The following is an 18,420-nucleotide window of genomic DNA, read 5'->3' as shown; positions in this document are numbered from 1 at the left end:
TCCGCCACATAGGCGCCACATCATAGTCCTCCCAAAGATGGTCCATCCCACAAAACTAGAGGGTATGGGAGGATGGTCCTAGATTATCCTACCCCACCACTTTTATGTTTTTTATTTATTTTTTTTAATTCATCTTTTTTTTAATGGCCACAAAGGTTCAACAAGAAGACTATAGAAGACTTATAAATTTAACTGATATTTATAGCATTCATCGAATCAACTTTCAACCATACATGACACACTTTTGACCCATTCACTTCTGAGTGAAACCATTCGGGTTATTGTTATCCAAAGAGGTTGAAAGAAATTAGTAAAAAACAAACAGGTAGAATAGGTCAAACTGATTTAAAGGCACTCAAAATTTATTTTCATTGACGGAAATAGACTATTATTCAAAAAATACGAATTCTTGTTCCATACAGAAGTCTCAAGTTCTCTCACTCGGAAATAAGTATACACATGCATAAAAATAGATGAGAATGACGCTAAAGGAAGCATTAAAAATATGCTCTGTGCACTATGCCATTATACTGCATTTTTTCCTAAGGTGTATTAATATCAAGAAACTGCAAAACAGGGACATGAGAAGCTAATACTTGTACATACCAAACTATCTTGAGATCCTGGACCAAAATCAAGCAAGATAAGAGCATACCAATAGTTCATGCTTACATGGATTAAACCAGTAATTTCCCTAAATTGAAAAAGTCAATTTGACCTCTAAATAATCCATACTAGTTAACAGATCAAATACTGGAATTATTCTGATTCTTCTTGCGCATGTAACCATATCACATACAAATAACAGAAAACACCTATGTTAGCTACACATATAACTAAGTGTACCAAGGGTATGATCGGTTTGTGAAGTCGGAACAACAGTGAAGTATATGCCATAGGATGAATATACGTTATTAATCGTACATGAAAAGTGGATCAGATAATGATGAAGATGACGATAATCCATACCTGATGATTCGCGAGTGAAGAAGCAACGTGATTCAGATTTGAAATAAAAAAACCCTAAGAATCGATTAGAACTAAGAAGGCGTAGACCACACCCAACTACAATCCAAACACTCGCAGATGTTAACGAATTGTAAATATTTTCAACCCAGACCTGCTTTCCATTCCCAGGAATATTCTCGTAAGCATCGTAATTGATACCGTCATTCATAGGTGGTAGGCTACCATTTGATACAGCAGGAGTAACGGCTTGCTGAGATGCAGCTGCCTTGTTACGAGGATGCGGTGGTGCGTAAGCGGGCTTAACAGGCGCCCCCGAAGGATTATTTTCGTAATTTTCAGGTCCTGAAGGTGCATTATCAACAACATCCGCCCAAGAAGTACTCATGATGTTTATAATATCTCGCAAAACCACGAATCACTGTCCATTTCTTCAATAATGCTAAAATACACTGCTCCAAATAGCTCGAAACACCAATTACATCTATAAATTAACCTTCTAACCAAAAGATCAATCCCTGAGAATATCAAACAGCATAACAATACACAACTTCATCACTTCTATCAAATTATCACCTAAAAGTTAGCAAACAGGCTTATGATGAAGAAGGAGTTGAATTGATTAACATCAAATTCATTTAATCATAACCTAACATCAATTTCATTAATTCAAGTATTCAACCATAACCTAACATTAAATTCGTTCAAAAACCTCCATATGTAACCTAATTTCTACCTTCTAGACCTAGATTCACAAAAAACTAAACACACAGAACAAAATTGAACACAAATTGCAACCGTACCTCTCTCTAAACTCACAACGATCGATAATACGTACACATGTGAAGGAATAGCTGATAAATTGACAAAAAGTAGGCGATTAAAGATGTGTAGCAATTGTTGTAAGATCTGGAAGCAATAAACAGCGAATAAACGGAGAGGATCGTTAACCTAGGGTTTGCGATTACGAATAGTGTTGAATTATGTTCTGAGATTCAGATTCTTCAATTTTGTTGTACAGAGAGAGGTTGAGAGAGACTGAAGAGGGCCAACGACAAGGACGTTTGGTTGTTTTGTCTTCTAGTGGGTCGTCGAGGACGTCTGATTGTTGCCGTTCGGGATGACGACGGGGTGGGGGGAAATGGAGGGCGGGGCGGCGACGGAGGAGGACGAGGCGGGGACGAAGCCCATACCGCACAGCCTAATATTATAGTGCTCATACAATAAAGAGAAGAATTTATTGCAACTTCATATGGAAATAGAGTGTTCAAACTTATAACATATCTGATAATTATGTAAAACAAAAATAGTCACTTATGTCCAAAGCTTTTATGTCCAGTGCAATAGCACCTTATCAGTAAAAGGTGTTAACTGTTATATTTAAGATGATTTTCATAAAGTATTTCAGAATATGATGACATCTTTTTCTTATTTTAAATCTAGGATTTTGCTTTTTCTTTCTTCCTTTTTTCCTTCTTATTTTGTCCTTTTCCATATTTAATCCATTTTTATATATATTTTTTTTTTATTCAAGTTCAGTTTTACTTGTTCTTTATGTTTTATTGGTTTGCTTTTAAAATTTTTTAACTTCAACCATTTTGTTTTATACTGTAGTTCATTTACTTTCAAAAATTGTAACCTAAGTATAATACTCTATATATGAGTACTACGTAGAAGTTAATGAAATATTATGTGAATTAAGCTCACGTTGATGAGATTACGATTCGAATGGTTTTAAATAAATCATAGAAAGTTGAACAAAAAAATATTGGAAAACTCAAACTATGAAGTGGATTAAATTAACATGAATATTAATTTTACTTGGGAAAACCTAACCAATGCAAATTTAAGCACTCTTTTATTTCGTTTCTCTTGTTAGCTGTCACACCCCGGTCGCGTATAACATGCAACCGCAGCGGAAACGCCGGGGAGTGTTGGGACAGAATTAATTGTTTCATAAACCATGGAAATTAAAGTTACATTTTATTTATCAACAAACGTGTTACATTGTCTTCAAACAGGAAACAAAGAGTTTATAACATAATTAACTAAGTCTATCATCATTTTTAGTCTCTAAGGCACAGGTCCGCCCTAGTGTCACCATTGTCATCCTACACGATAGCTCCTGAAAACACATGTGAAAGTAGGTACGTCAGCATAAAAATGCCTGTGAGATACATAGGTTTGGTGAAAATGGGATTCATGACTTGAGTTTAACGAAAACGTTTAATAACAGTCAGTCATGAACCTTGTAAATTGTTTTGTTTTGTAAATCGCTTGAAAAACGATAAGTTCAGATGATACGTATAAATAAAGTGTAAGGTTATATGTATAACCTAGTAAAATGAATTTGTATAAGATAAGTTGTTTGTAAAAATAATGCCTTGTGAAGAATATGTTATTTGGGTAAAACGTAATATGTCTAAACAGAAACGATTTAGATAACGCCACGGTATGTAATATCATACAAACACTTATATACAGGAAGTACCAGCGGCGTATCCACCATGTTTGTATCATATTACATACGCCACGTTACTCAAACCATTTACCCAAACCAACCACCATGTAAATTGTTCATGTATAAATCAAGTGTTAAGTGTTATTGTGTAAACCATATCGAAATGTCTATGTTCAATGTAAACCACCAAATGTATATATCAATGTCAGAATGGTTATGTTTAATGTAGATCATGTAATGTGTACCCAAAATATATCATGTATGGTAAGTGAAATGTATCAACTAAACCATATGTAAAATGCACAAAAACAAGGTATTGAAGTAAAACATGTTTTAAATCAAAGTTATGTTTTATGGAACAAATGCATGCTATACTGATACAAACATTTATGCGGTATTGTGAAATATGCATACATCCAAGCCTTGAGACTGTGGCGATAAACCCTTAAACAAATTAAAGGTTTATCTAAATTATGTGTATCGAATTCGGTCATTCCTTTCATCCAAACCAAACTAGGATGTCCGGAACGGGAGTTGTCAATTCCTATGGTACCACTACCTACTAACGAACGGCGTAGCTAATGTTAATGAATGTATTGTTCCATGTTAAACAAACCAAATGTTATACCAAAATGAAGGCATGTGATGTAAACAATTGTACTAAGTATGCACACAATGGGCATAAATAGCATGAAATGCAATGTGAAACAATGTACTAAGTACGCACACAATGGGCATACATAGCATGAAATGTAATGTAAAGCAATGTACTAAGTACGCACACAATGGGCATTCATAGCATGAAATGTAATGTAAAGCAATGTACTAAGTACGCACACAATGGGCATACATAGCATGAAATGTAATGTAAAGCAATGTACTAAGTACGCACACAATGGGCATACATAGCATGAAATGTAATGAAAACATGTACTATAATGTACTAACGAACATAGCAGGTATATGATGTGAAAACAGGGAAAGCAAGAAAGTAACAAGTAGGCACATGTGTTTCACCCCAAAACAGTTTGGAAAACAGTAAATGCGGGGTTCAATGTACTCACATGAACTCCTCGAAAACATGTAAAAGATGGGGTTCTATGTACTCACCTGAGATTGCTTTGTAGTTCTTGTATAACAACGAAATAATGCTAGAGATCACGGAATATCAAACGGTACCTAATAGGTAGCTATATTAATACACCGTACCAAAATCGGAAGGATCGGATAGTATGCGGGTTCGTAAACCAAACGAGTATGGAGACTCGTGTAATATGGTTTAACAAAGCCTACATACTAAAATGAAACCTAACCTAAGTGCTTGCGACCCATTACGACCCGTTTAGGTAGCTTATGCTACCTTAACGCGTCGTTCGCGTAGAACGCGTTTGGAACGCCTAACATTGTGGCCATAAGGTATAACCTCGGAAGGTTATAGCTATGGTCACCTAATTTGTTTGGTTGGATCCTAATGATTGACCAAATGGGTCGGGTTCGAAAGTATAAGCGATGGTTTAGATCGCTTACCTTACGACCCTATATGAGCACTATACTAAAAGTGACGAGCTAAGCATGTTAGAACATGCTTAACTAAGTTTAGAAAACAGGTTTTGGCATCAAAACAAACGGCTTTGATGCTCATGAGTAGTTTGGTTACAAAATACGCAAGAATGCGCATTTTGGCCGAAACTACGACTCGTCACTGAGCCTAGATAACGTGGTAATCAGTAGGTATAGTCACTACGGACTATAACCATCGTGATCACGCTCACGTTATGAAGTTCCAACGAACTTCGTGTTGACCATAGGCTGGTCAACGCAGAAAGTCAAACAAAACATTGACTTTCGGACTCGAAAAGCGAATAAAAGAACGAAAGAACACTTACGAAGGGTCCTCGAAAGCTAAACTTGATCCAGGAGCTCAGGTATGAAGCAATGGCATCAACTTAGAGCTCTTTGATCAGTTTTGTGGGTTTTAACACAAATGGGGGGGGTATTTATAGGAAAAGTAAAGCCGTTAGGATCGTTTCTTGAATATCGTGCCACGATCTTATGCGTACACTTGTCAAGATGTTGTGGTGGCTCATAATGACCCTTAACTCCTGAGATTGTGAAAGGGCATTGCCCTTTGGAGTGTTTGAAAGGCCAATCTTCAGCCAAAAACAAGTTTCTGCATCTGCAGGGGCCATGCAGCCCGCGTAAGGATTTGGTCAGGGCTTACGCGCCCCGCCTAGCCTTGTCTGATCTGCACCACTTGCAGAATTTACAGTTTAGGTCCCTGTCACGTATTTAAGTCATTTTCAGCACTTCTAAGGCCCGTAAAGCCAACTTTAAGGCCCTAAAATGATGCCTAAACATTGTGGACATGAAACAAGCTCAAAAATATTCCGGATGTTGGTTCGTTTGGCCGTACGATCGCGATGTTCTGTTAATTACGACGGAATGCGCATAAGCGCGAAAGACGATCCAAATGACGCGACGAATGGATTTTTCTCATGCCAAACACTAAGGCATAATATAAGGATGCTTACATAAATTTTTGGATGTCCGGATGTATTCAGAACGTAAGTTATGTGCGAAAGTGCAAACTTGTGCGCTTTTTGACACTTTTAGTCCCTGAATGACCCAAAAGTTTATTTTAGCACACCAAACCCCTCAAAGCCTATTTCTAAGCTATGTAAAGGATATTTATGGTATGTTTAACTTATGGACATGTTCCGGAATGTTTGTTACAGTTCAAATTGGCATACTTTCGTAGTTTGTCAAGTTTAGTCCCTGTAAGCGAATTAGCTTGTTTTTGCCATACCAAAGCCTTCAAAACTTATTTCTAAGTTATGTAAAGGTTATTTAAGGTATGTTGAGTATATGTTGATGTTCCGGAGTATTTTTCGCACTAAACTGAGTACGTTTACGCACCAGTTTGCGTATAACTCTCCAGAAAGCGATGTAGAGTTTGAAATTGAACAAAAGTCAAAACATGAAAAATGTAAAACACAACCAAACAAACATTGGGATCAAATAACATTGTTTTATTGATAACTGAACTGTTCACAATGATTACAAGCACAAATGTTACAGTCTCCCCTACTTGTGAAAATTTCGTCCCAAAATTTATTTAGAGGAAACTCGTGGAAAAAGATGCGGATATTTTGCCTTCATTTGATCTTCGCGTTCCCAAGTAAAATCGGGTCCACGCTTAGATTCCCAGCGAACCTTGACCAAAGGAATGCATTTGCGTTTAAGCCACTTGACTTCACGTTCCATGATTTCCACCGGTTTTTCAACAAATTTCAGTGTTTTGTCAACACGAATTTCGTCAAGCGGTATGTGGAGGTTCTCATCAGCTAAACACCTCTTGAGATTGGACACGTGAAAGGTTGGATGAACATTTCCAAGTTCAGGAGGTAACTCAAGTCTGTAGGCTACCTTACCGATTCTTTCGACGATCTTGAATGGTCCAACGTATCTAGGTGCAAGTTTTCCTTTCTTTCCAAATCTGATCACACCTTTCCAAGGCGAGACCTTAAGTAATACACGATCACCGACTTGAAAATCCAAGGGCTTGCGTTTTAGGTCCGCGTAACTCTTTTGACGGCTTCTAGCTGTCTAAAGGTTATCACGAACTTTCTTTACCTTATCTGTTGTCTCTAAAATGAGGGCAGGTCCAGTAAGTTAAGCCTCGCCAATCTCATTCCAGCAGACTAGTGAACGACATTTTCGACCATAGAGAGCCTTGAAAGGAGCCATGTTGATGCTGGAGTGATAACTGTTGTTGTAGGAGAATTCAATTAACGGAAGATGTGAATCCCAACTACCACCAAAATCGATCACACAAGCTCTAAGCATATCCTCCAGTGTCTGGATTGTTCTTTTAGATTGACCATCCGTTTGCGGATGATAAGCTGTGCTCAGATTAAGTTGGGACCCCATAGCAGATTGCATGGTTCTCCAAAAATGAGAAGTGAAATGAGCATCTCTGTCAGAAATGATGTTCAAAGGAACACCATGTCGAGCTACAATTTCATCCACGTAGATTTGAGCAAGTTTGTCAGCCGAAAAATCCTCACGGATTGGCAAGAAATGCGCTGACTTGGTAAGACGATCAACGACTACCCAGATGGCATCGTGACCTTTCTTTGTGCGCGGGAGTTTAGTAATGAGATCCATAGTAATGTTTTCCCATTTCCAAACTGGGATCTCTGGTTGCTCCAATAAACCAGAAGGACGCTGATGTTCGGCCTTAACCTTAAGACAAGTAAGGCATTTTGATACATATAAGGCAATGTCTTTCTTCATACCAGGCCACCAATACTGAATACGAAGATCCTTATACATCTTATCTGAGCCAGGATGAATATAATAACGAGACTTATGGGCTTCATCCATAAGCAGGGTACGAAGATTATCTTGGCTCGGGACCCACAAACGGTCCATGAAGTAATACGATCCATTGTCCTTCAGTTCAAGGGCAGGTGTTATGTGATAAGGAAATTCCTTATCCATCAAACCTTGTGAAACACAAGATTGTTGAGCCTGAGAAATTCGGGCTTGGTTATCGGATTGAGCTTGAATAACAGATTGGACACGAACACAATGAAGCTTAGTACGTTCCTTGCGACTCAAAGCATCGGCCACGACATTCGCCTTACCAGGATGGTAGCGAATTTCGCAGTCATAGTCATTTAGAAGTTCAACCCAACGTCGTTGCCTCATGTTGAGTTCTTTCTGATTGAAGTTATGCTAGAGACTTTTGTGGTCAGTGAAAACCACACATTTTGTACCGTACAAATAGTGTTTCCAAACTTAAGAGCGAAGACAACTGCACCCAACTCAAGATCATGAGTGGTGTAGTTCTTCTCATGTATCTTCAACTGCCTTGATGCGTATGCTATGACTTTGTTTCTTTGCATCAGGACGCAGCCAAAACCTAATTTAGATGCGTCGCAATAAACGACGAAATCATCATTGCCCTCAGGCAATGTTAGGACAGGCGAGTCGCAAAGCTTTTGTTTCAAAGTCAGAAACGCTTCCTCTTGTTTGACTCCCCAATCAAATGGCTTATTCTTCTGAGTTAGAGCAGTTAGAGGAACTGCAATCTTTGAGAAGTTCTCAATGAAGCGGCGGTAATAACCCGCTAGACCAAGAAAAGAACGAACTTCAGTAGGAGTAGTAGGTGTATCCCAATCCTTAATCGCACTGATCTTGGAGGGATCTACATGAATACCTTGTTGATGTGGTGAAAATGCAACATATAAATTACATCAAATGAGGCATAAAAACTAACCCTTTTTAAAGTACTAATGTTTGGAAAAGAGTGTTTTTGTCTTCCTTTTGTATTTTCAGGATGAAATGAGCTCAAATTCACAAAAGAAGCAAAAAGACAGCTAATTCTTAACATAAATACAAGAAAAGGAATAAAAGTTAGACTGCCCGAACCCTCAACGGCATCCTCCCAAGCAAAGAAGAGAAAACAGAAGACTGAACACGCCCCGTGCTCAGCCAGCACGGGGCCGTGCCCAAGAAGCAGCAGAAAAGACAAAACAGCAGGCGCATTAATTGTAATTGCGAATTACAATTAATGAAGAGAGAGAGTGTCAGACGGGCATGGGGGCGTGTCCAGCGGACACGGGGCCGTGCCCAGCCTTCTGTTCAGCCTATAAATAGGAGTGCTTGGTTTCATTCCAACTCATCCCTTGGCACACCACCTCTCTCACACTTCATCCACCACCCACCACCACCATAACACCATCATCCACCACCATCATCCATTGTCCATCGTAGAGTGTGTGAGTTGTCTCGGGATCCAAGATTGATCGTAAGAGTTCTTGACAATCAAGGCCATGTTTGCCTAAGTCTCTTACATCACTTGGTGAAGATAAGTGTTTAGTATAATACTTTTTATTTTTAATCTTTTGCACTTTTTAATTTGGTTTTGTATTAATGACTTTAATAACTAGTTGCTTATGTTGAAGGTGATCTTTCCTTATCGTTTGTCCGTGGTGTCTTGGCATTATTTTACTGTCTATATAAAATAAAAGACGGTTATATGGAGGGTATGTTGGCTACCTGGTCGGGGGTTAAGGGAACGGTTTGGTAGGGTCTTGCCCTTGTTCAGCGTTTAGAGGTCCTGCAAGGGACCTGAGTCAAATTTAGTAGGATCTCCTTCAATGCCCATAGGTATTGGATGGCGGGGATCCCAAACTCTTTGACCCCCTCATAAGTTAACTACTATTAATACTATAACCCGGCTATTTAGGACTGTATCCCTGCTGACGTCAGGACTACTTAGCCGAGGGTAATGTCACCGCCAAAAGCGGGGCCTACCACAATTTGCATTAATAACTTAATTCATTATCTTCCAATAATCCAACCCTTTTAGATTGTATCCTTGCTGACTCAAACTACTGGGTTGAGGGTAACGTCGCCTTCAAAAGAGGGGCCTACTACAAATAACTAAGATAATCTCTTAAACAAGTGCAAAAGTGCGAAAATAATCAAAGGTTATACTAATACACGAGTCGGATCCAAGTATTCATCTTCATCTTGTCTATCTGTTTTTTATTTTATTTTTATTTTTCAGCATTTAGCTAGTTTTTATTTTCTAGTTTAAAAACCTTTTTTCTAACTTTTTGATTTGATTAGATAAACCGTACTAAAAGCTCTTGTGTCCTTGGACGACCTCGGTATCTACCAACGCTATACTACGTCCACGGATGGGTGCACTTGCCCATATGTGTGTTTAGTGTTGTAAATATCGTGTTTTATAAATTTAAAGCTTGGCTAAAAGTGTAAAAGGGCTTAAAATATACATAAAAAATATAAAACACTTCACACGCATCAAGTTTTTGGCGCCGTTGCCGGGACACAAGGATTTTAAGAAAGTTAGGAATCAACGGCCTAATCATATTTTATTTTTTTCTTTTAAATTTTAGATTTTTCATAATTTTTCAGCTTCTGCAGAGCTCAGCACGGGCCGTGCCTGGTCGGACACGGGCCGTGCCCAGCATCGTTACTGACAGTTTTTAGTTTAGGTGCCTGGGGCCGTGTCGGTGCAACACGGGGACGTGTCCAACTTCCAGTAACTGGGATCTGGAAAACAATCACTGTAACTTCGACCACGGGCCGTGTTCGCTGAACACGGGGCCGTGGTGAACCTTCTGACCAACATTCTTTTCTGTTTTTATTGCAGGACTTGGAACCAGACGCCAATCCTACATAGTGTATGAGCTCCAGTTCTAATAAGGACATAAAAGAACCTCTAGAAGAACCCGAACGCTTTCTCAGAAAAAGATTAAAAGCTAAAAACCAAGAGAAAGTTTTGGGTGATCCACCTCCAATGGCGGACCAACATACCCTCATGGATTATCTACGACCCACCGTAGGTAACCTAGGCACCACTATCAATGCTCCGAATGTTGAAGCTAATAACTTCGAACTTCGGCAGCATTTGATACAAATGCTCCAAAACTCCGCAACCTTCCATGGGCCTGCGGACGAGGATCCCCATCTACATATTACTAATTTCTTAGAAATATGTGATACCTTTCGGATCAATGGAGCATCAAATGACGCCATCCGCCTCCGAATGTTTCCTTTCTCACTAAAGGACCGAGCGAAAGCTTGGCTCAACGCCCTCCCAGCTGGATCGGTAAACACCTGGGATGAACTAGCCCAAAAATTTCTATATAAGTATTTCCCTCCCGCTAAAACGGCTAAATTAATGACTGAAATTAATACATATTCACAAGAGGACGGGGAATCCTTATATGAAACTTGGGAAAGGTACAAGGAACTATTACGCAAGTGTCCACATCATGGCCTTGCGATATGGCAACAAGTATCCACTTTCTATAATGGACTGTTGCCACACACAAGGCAGACACTTGATTCTAGCTCCAGGGGACTTTTAGGTAATCGACGCCCGCATGAAATATATACCCAAATTGAGGAAATTGCTCAAACCAATTTTCAATGGCACACCCCCCGAGGCAATAAATCTATTGCCCCGGGCGCCCATAAGGACGATGAAAGCGCTTCTTTACAAGCCCAAATTGAGGCCCTTTCTTCAAAAATAAAAAAATTAGAAATGACAAAAACAGTCTCGGTTATGGCTTGTGAAGGGTGTGGTGGGCCACATGAAAATTGGAGTTGTATGAAAGAAACGGACGACCAACAGGAATCGGTAAGCTACATTGATAATAGACCTAGGCCGTCGGGTCCTCCAACGGGCACTTACAACCAAGGATGGCGAAACCACCCAAACCTTGGTTGGAGAGAACCCGGCAATAGTAGTAACCAACAAACCCAACGAACAAACTTTCAACAACCAAGAAATGAGTCACAAAATTTCACTCAACAACAAAGTGGACGAGAAAGGCTTGAAGATACTGTGTCTCGCCTCATCTCCGACACTGAAAAGAAAAACTCGGAAAGATTTCTACAATTTGAATCAAATTTTAGAAATCAACAAGCTAGTATTCAAAACATAGAAAAACAATTGAATCAAATAGCTCAAAATTTTGCCGAGAGACCACAAGGCGCATTACCTAGCAATACCGAAACAAACCCAAAAGTGCAAGTTCATCTCATCACGCTACGAAACCGCACCGTGGGGCCTGCAGAAGCGCCGCCGCCGACAGAAGGAACAGTACCCCCACCTCTGCAGGAGAAGAACTCCCCTCCGTCTCCAGAGCCTACCAAGGCTCCTCGAGTTCCGTACCCCGGTAGGTTAATTCGTCAAAAGACCAATGAGCAATTCGCAAAGTTCGAAAGTCTATTAAAGCAATTGCATGTCAATATTCCTTTTATTGATGTCCTAACCCAGATGCCCAAATACTCTAAGTTCATGAGGGACTTCCTCACTCATAAAAAGAAAATTAAAACTTTGCAATTAGTTAAATTAGGCGAAGAATGCTCTGCCCTCGTACTCAATAAACTTCCCCAAAAGAAAATCGATCCCGGAAGCTTCACGATTCCCTGCTCAATCAGGGGGTCCCCCGTTCGTAATGCACTAGCCGACCTTGGGGCTAGCATTAACCTCATGCCCTCATCAATGTTTAAAAGACTCGGCCTAGGAACAACGAGTCCTACAAAAATGAGCATACAACTTGCTGATCGATCCGTCAAATTTCCGTAAGGTGTCATTGAAAATGTCTTGGTAAAGGTAAGCAAATTCGTCTACCCAGCCGACTTTGTCATACTCGATATGGAGGAAGACACCGAGGTCCCCCTCATACTAGGGAGACCATTTCTTGCCACCGCACAAGCGGTGGTAGATATGAATGACGGAACACTCACCTTGAGGTATGGGGATGATGAAGTAAAATTCGGAGTTGGGAAGAGAATAGAGGACGACGACCCGGTCAACTACATGAAGGTTATTGATTCCAGTTTGGATGCTGCTCTCCGACGGTGTAACATGGGACGCCAAACATCCCACTCAGAAAATATATAACCTCACATTGGGTCTAGCCAAGGACCCTTATAAACGTGGCGCGCCACAGATGCATTCCGCGGAACTATCCTTAGTTTAGTTTAATCTTTTAGTTTTAATTTGCAGGAATAAAACAAACTCACGGTGGTAAAGGATGAAAAAGGGAACGAGAAAAATGGTCCCATGCACAATAACGAGGCAACCCGACACAAATCTCCATTACAGAAGGCTCAACACGGGCCGTGCTCAACCAACACGGCCCCGTGCTGAACCACCTGCAGAAAAACGCCCAGTTCAGGTAACTGGACACGGGCCGTGTTCAACAGACACGCCCCCGTGTCCAGGCTTCTGTCTCATTTCTTTAATTTTTGTTACTGGCACCTGAACACGGGGCCGTGTCCGGTCCCCACGGGGCCGTGTCCAGACTGCCAGTAACATAAATCTTTGCTTTTTAACACCACATTACACATCCAATCAACCTAAAAATTTATTTTTGGGACACATTGAGGACAATGTGTAATTTAAGTGTGGGGGGGAAGCTAACACCTTGAAATTTTGCAAGTCCTAACAACAAGCCTTACACAAAACTCTATTGGAACTGCTAAACACCCCAAGTTTTTTTCAAAAATTTTCATTTTTACTTGTCTAAAGTTTAAGTTAGGAATCCTAAGATTAATAAGGTTTTATTTTTAAAATTTTACAACCGAGAGCGTCGTGATAACAAGAACCAACATAAGAAAATTATGAAACGGCATAACAAGTACAGTTAAAATTTGATTATATATACTTGATCACATTAAAAACCCATTCCCACAAAAGTGAGTTTTGAGCCTTTATTGAGCATACAAATTTACATCCTTAGACTAAATGCTCATTTTTCATTTCTTGTGTGAATAGCCGCTTGGTTCTTACAACTCTAGAACTTGCCACGACGATTCATTCCCGGTCCTTACCAACTTAAACCCAAGTAAGTAAATGATGGAGGCATTAGGACTAACCATTTTTCTTTCTACGCCATTATTTTTTCATTTTTTATACCACCTACCCAAAATCCCCCTAGTTAACCCCTTTGAGCCTAAACCTTTCGTTTCTTTACCCTAAACCCTTTTCACCCACCAAAAACCCTTTTTATTTTTCACCCTTTATTTTAGTAACAAGCTCGGTTTTTCGCAAGCTCGTTCTTTTATGTGACTTAAAAAAAAAATTTTGAATGATGAAGTTAAAAACAAACAAAGCTATGCAAACAAAAGATTGTTTGGAGAAATACTTCAAAATAAAAAGTCACTAAAAACAAAGTGTTTTACGAAAACCGAAGCTTTTTACACTTTTCGCCCTTTTACTAACCACTAACCCAACCACCCACCTTTAGCCCAAGCCTAACCCTTCACCCAAAAAGTCCTCTTGATATTTACAAAGGTATAAAGTTAAAAAGGAGGAGGATTGATTGCTTGGCAAGCCTATGGTAGGCGTAAGTTCCATGCCGCTCTCGAGTGATTCACTAAAAAAATACATCTTCGGCCGAGTGTTGAGTGATTTCTCCCGTGAGGTATGTGAACTTGTATATAAATGAAATTTTAAAAAGGCATGTTATGCCCAAATAAGTAATTTATCTTATGAAACGTTCTAAATAAATCATAACGAATAGGATTGTAAATAGATAAAAATAAAACCCAAAAAAATCTTGGATTCCCGACACTCTATGACAAGCCATAAACCTTCTCTTCTACCCATTCCATTTAGGAGTGTAAGCCACATTTAAAGAGTTTTGCTTAAGGACAAGCAAAAGTTCAAGTGTGGGGGTATTTGATGTGTGTAAAATGCAACATATAAATTACATCAAATGATGCATAAAACTAACCCTTTTTAAGTACTAATGTTGGAAAAAGAGTGTTTTTGTCTTCCTTTTGTATTTTCAGGATGAAATGAGCTCAAATTCACAAAAGAAGCAAAAAGACAGCTAATTCTAACATAAATACAAGAAAAGGAATAAAAGTAGACTGCCCGAACCCTCAACGGCATCCTCCCAAGCAAAGAAGAGAAAACAGAAGACTGAACACGCCCCGTGCTCAGCCAGCACGGGGCCGTGCCCAAGAAGCAGCAGAAAAGACAAACCTGTAGAAGCTTCTATTGCCCACCACGGAGCCGTGTCCTGTGAGCACGGGGGTGTGGCGAAAGTACAGCAGGCGCATTAATTGTAATTGCGAATTACATTTAATGAAGAGAGAGAGTGTCAGACGGGCACGGGGGCGTGTCCAGCGGACACGGGGCCGTGCCCAGCCTTCTGTTCAGCCTATAAATAGGAGTGCTTGGTTTCATTCCAACTCATCCCTTGGCACACCACCTCTCTCACACTTCATCCACCACCCACCACCACCATAACACCATCATCCACCACCATCATCCATTGTCCATCGTAGAGTGTGTGAGTCGTCTCGGGATCCAAGACTGATCGTAAGAGTTCTTGACAATCAAGGCCATGTTTGCCTAAGTCTCTTACATCACTTGGTGAAGACAAGTGTTTAGTATAATACTTTTTATTTTTAATCTTTTGCACTTTTTATTTGGTTTTGTATTAATGACTTTAATAACTAGTTGCTTATGTTGAAGGTGATCTTTCCTTATCATTTGTCCGTGGTGTCTTGGCATTATTTTACTGTCTATATAAAATAAAAGATTTTCACCATTCATGTCTCCACGGTCTATATGGAGGTATGTTGGCTACCTGGTCGGGGGTTAAGGGAACGGTTTGGTAAGGGTCTTGCCCTTGTTCAGCGTTTAGAGGTCCTGCAAGGGACCTGAGTCAAATTTAGTAGGATCTCCTTCAATGCCCATAGGTATTGGATGGCGGGGATCCAAACTCTTTGACCCCCTCATAAGTTAACTACTATTAATACTATAACCCGGCTATTTAGGACTGTATCCCCGCTGACTCAGACTACTTAGCCGAGGGTAACGTCACCGCCAAAAGCGGGGCCTACCACAATTTGCATTAATAACTTAATTCATTATCTTCCAATAATCCAACCCTTTAGGATTGTATCCTTGCTGACTCAAACTACTGGGTTGAGGGTAACGTCTCCTTCAAAAGAGGGGCCTACTACAATAACTAATATAATCTCTTAAACAAGTGCAAAAGTGCGAAAATAATCAAAGGTTATACTAATACACGAGTCGGATCCAAGTGATTCATCTTGTCTATCTGTTTTTATTTTATTTTTATTTTTTAGCATTTAGTTAGTTTTTATTTTTCTAGTTTAAAAACCTTTTTTCTAACTTTTTTGATTTGATTTGATAAACCGGTACTAAAAGCTCTTGTGTCCTTGGACGACCTCGGTATCTTACCAACGCTATACTACGTCCACGATGGGTGGACTTGCCCATATGTGTGTTTAGTGTTAGTAAATATCATGTTTTATAAATTTAAAACTTGGCTAAAAGTGTAAAATGGCTTGAAATATACATCAAAAATATAGCACACTTCACACGCATCAAGTTTTTGGCGCCGTTGCCGGGGACACAAAGATTTTAAGAAAGTTAGGAATCAACGGCCTAATCATATTTTTATTTTTCTTTTAAATTTTTAGATTTTTCATAATTTTTCAGCTTCTGCAGAGCTCAGCACGGGCCGTGCCTGGTCGGACACGGGCCGTGCCCAGCATCGTTACTGACAGTTTTTAGTTTTCCAAGTTACAGAAAGTTGACCACGAGGCCGTGTCGGTGCAACACGGGGTCGTGTCCAACTTCCAGTAACTGGGATCTGGAAAGCAATCACTGTAACTCTGACCACGGGCCGTGTTCGCTGAACACGGGGCCGTGGTGAACCTTCTGACCAGCATTCTTTTTTGTTTTTATTGCAGGACTTGGAACCAGACGCCAATCCTACATAGTGTATGAGCTCCAGTTCTAATAAGGACATAAAAGAACCTCTAGAAGAACCCGAACGCTTTCTCAGAAAAAGATTAAAAGCTAAAAACCAAGAGAAAGTTTTGGGTGATCCACCTCCAATGGCGGACCAACATACCCTCATGAATTATCTACGACCCACCGTAGGTAACCTAGGCACCACTATCAATGCTCCGAATGTTGAAGCTAATAACTTCGAACTTCGGCAGCATTTGATACAAATGCTCCAAAACTCCGCAACCTTCCATGGGCCTGCGGACGAGGATCCCCATCTACATATTACTAATTTCTTAGAAATATGTGATACCTTTCGGATCAATGGAGCATCAAATGACGCCATCCGCCTCCGAATGTTTCCTTTCTCACTAAAGGACCGAGCGAAAGCTTGGCTCAACGCCCTCCCAGCTGGATCGGTAAACACCTGGGATGAACTAGCCCAAAAATTTCTATATAAGTATTTCCCTCCCGCTAAAACGGCTAAATTAATGACTGAAATTAATACATATTCACAAGAGGACGGGGAATCCTTATATGAAACTTGGGAAAGGTTCAAGGAACTATTACGCAAGTGTCCACATCATGGCCTTGCGATATGGCAACAAGTATCCACTTTCTATAATGGACTGTTGCCACACACAAGGCAGACACTTGATTCTAGCTCCGGGGGACTTTTAGGTAATCGACGCCCGCATGAAATATATAACCAAATTGAGGAAATTGCTCAAACCAATTTTCAATGGCACACCCCCCGAGGCAATAAATCTATTGCCCCGGGCGCCCATAAGGTCGATGAAAGCACTTCTTTACAAGCCCAAATTGAGGCCCTTTCTTCAAAAATAAAAAAATTAGAAATGATAAAAACAGTCTCGGTTATGGCTTGTGAAGGGTGTGGTGGGCCACATGAAAATTGGAGTTGTATGAAAGAAACGAACGACCAACAGGAATCGGTAAGCTACATTGATAATAGACCTAGGCCGTCGGGTCCTCCAACGGGCACTTACAACCAAGGATGGCGAAACCACCCAAACCTTGGTTGGAGAGAACCCGGAAATAGTAGTAACCAACAAACCCAACGAACAAACTTTCAACAACCAATAAATGAGTCACAAAATTTCACTCAACAACAAAGTGGACGAGAAAGGCTTGAAGATACTGTATCTCGCCTCATCTCCGACACTGAAAAGAAAAACTCAGAAAGATTTCTACAATTTGAATCAAATTTTAGAAATCAACAAGCTAGTATTCAAAACATAGAAAAACAATTGAATCAAATAGCTCAAAATTTTGCCGAGAGACCACAAGGCGCATTACCTAGCAATACCGAAACAAACCCAAAAGCGCAAGTTCATCTCATCACGCTACGAAACCGCACCGTGGGGCCTGCAGAAGCGCCGCCGTCGACAGAAGAAACAGTACCCCCACCTCTGCAGGAGAAGAACTCCCCTCCGTCACCAGAGCCTACCAAGACTCCTCGAGTTCCGTACCCCGGTAGGTTAATTCGTCAAAAGACCAATGAGCAATTTGCAAAGTTCGAAAGTCTATTAAAGCAATTGCATGTCAATATTCCTTTTATTGATGTCCTAACCCAGATGCCCAAATACTCTAAGTTCATGAGGGACTTCCTCACTCATAAAAAGAAAATTGAAACTTTGCAATT

General features: G+C 40.1%; 2 non-coding genes across 2 annotated transcripts; both read right to left on the bottom strand.

Moving 5' to 3' along the window:
- Positions 1-11,141: 11,141 nt before the first annotated feature.
- Positions 11,142-11,248, bottom strand: LOC118483492. Its single transcript, XR_004870781.1, has one exon. It is a non-coding gene; the product is annotated as a small nucleolar RNA R71 (small nucleolar RNA).
- Positions 11,249-17,242: 5,994 nt separating this feature from the next.
- LOC118483411 lies at positions 17,243-17,349 on the bottom strand. The gene has a single exon (XR_004870699.1). It is a non-coding gene; the product is annotated as a small nucleolar RNA R71 (small nucleolar RNA).
- Positions 17,350-18,420: the final 1,071 nt, after the last annotated feature.

Source organism: Helianthus annuus, chromosome 10 (assembly GCF_002127325.2).
Source record: "Helianthus annuus cultivar XRQ/B chromosome 10, HanXRQr2.0-SUNRISE, whole genome shotgun sequence".
Classification (NCBI taxonomy): Eukaryota; Viridiplantae; Streptophyta; class Magnoliopsida; order Asterales; family Asteraceae; genus Helianthus; species Helianthus annuus.
This window is presented reverse-complemented; position numbering and strand designations above follow the sequence as displayed.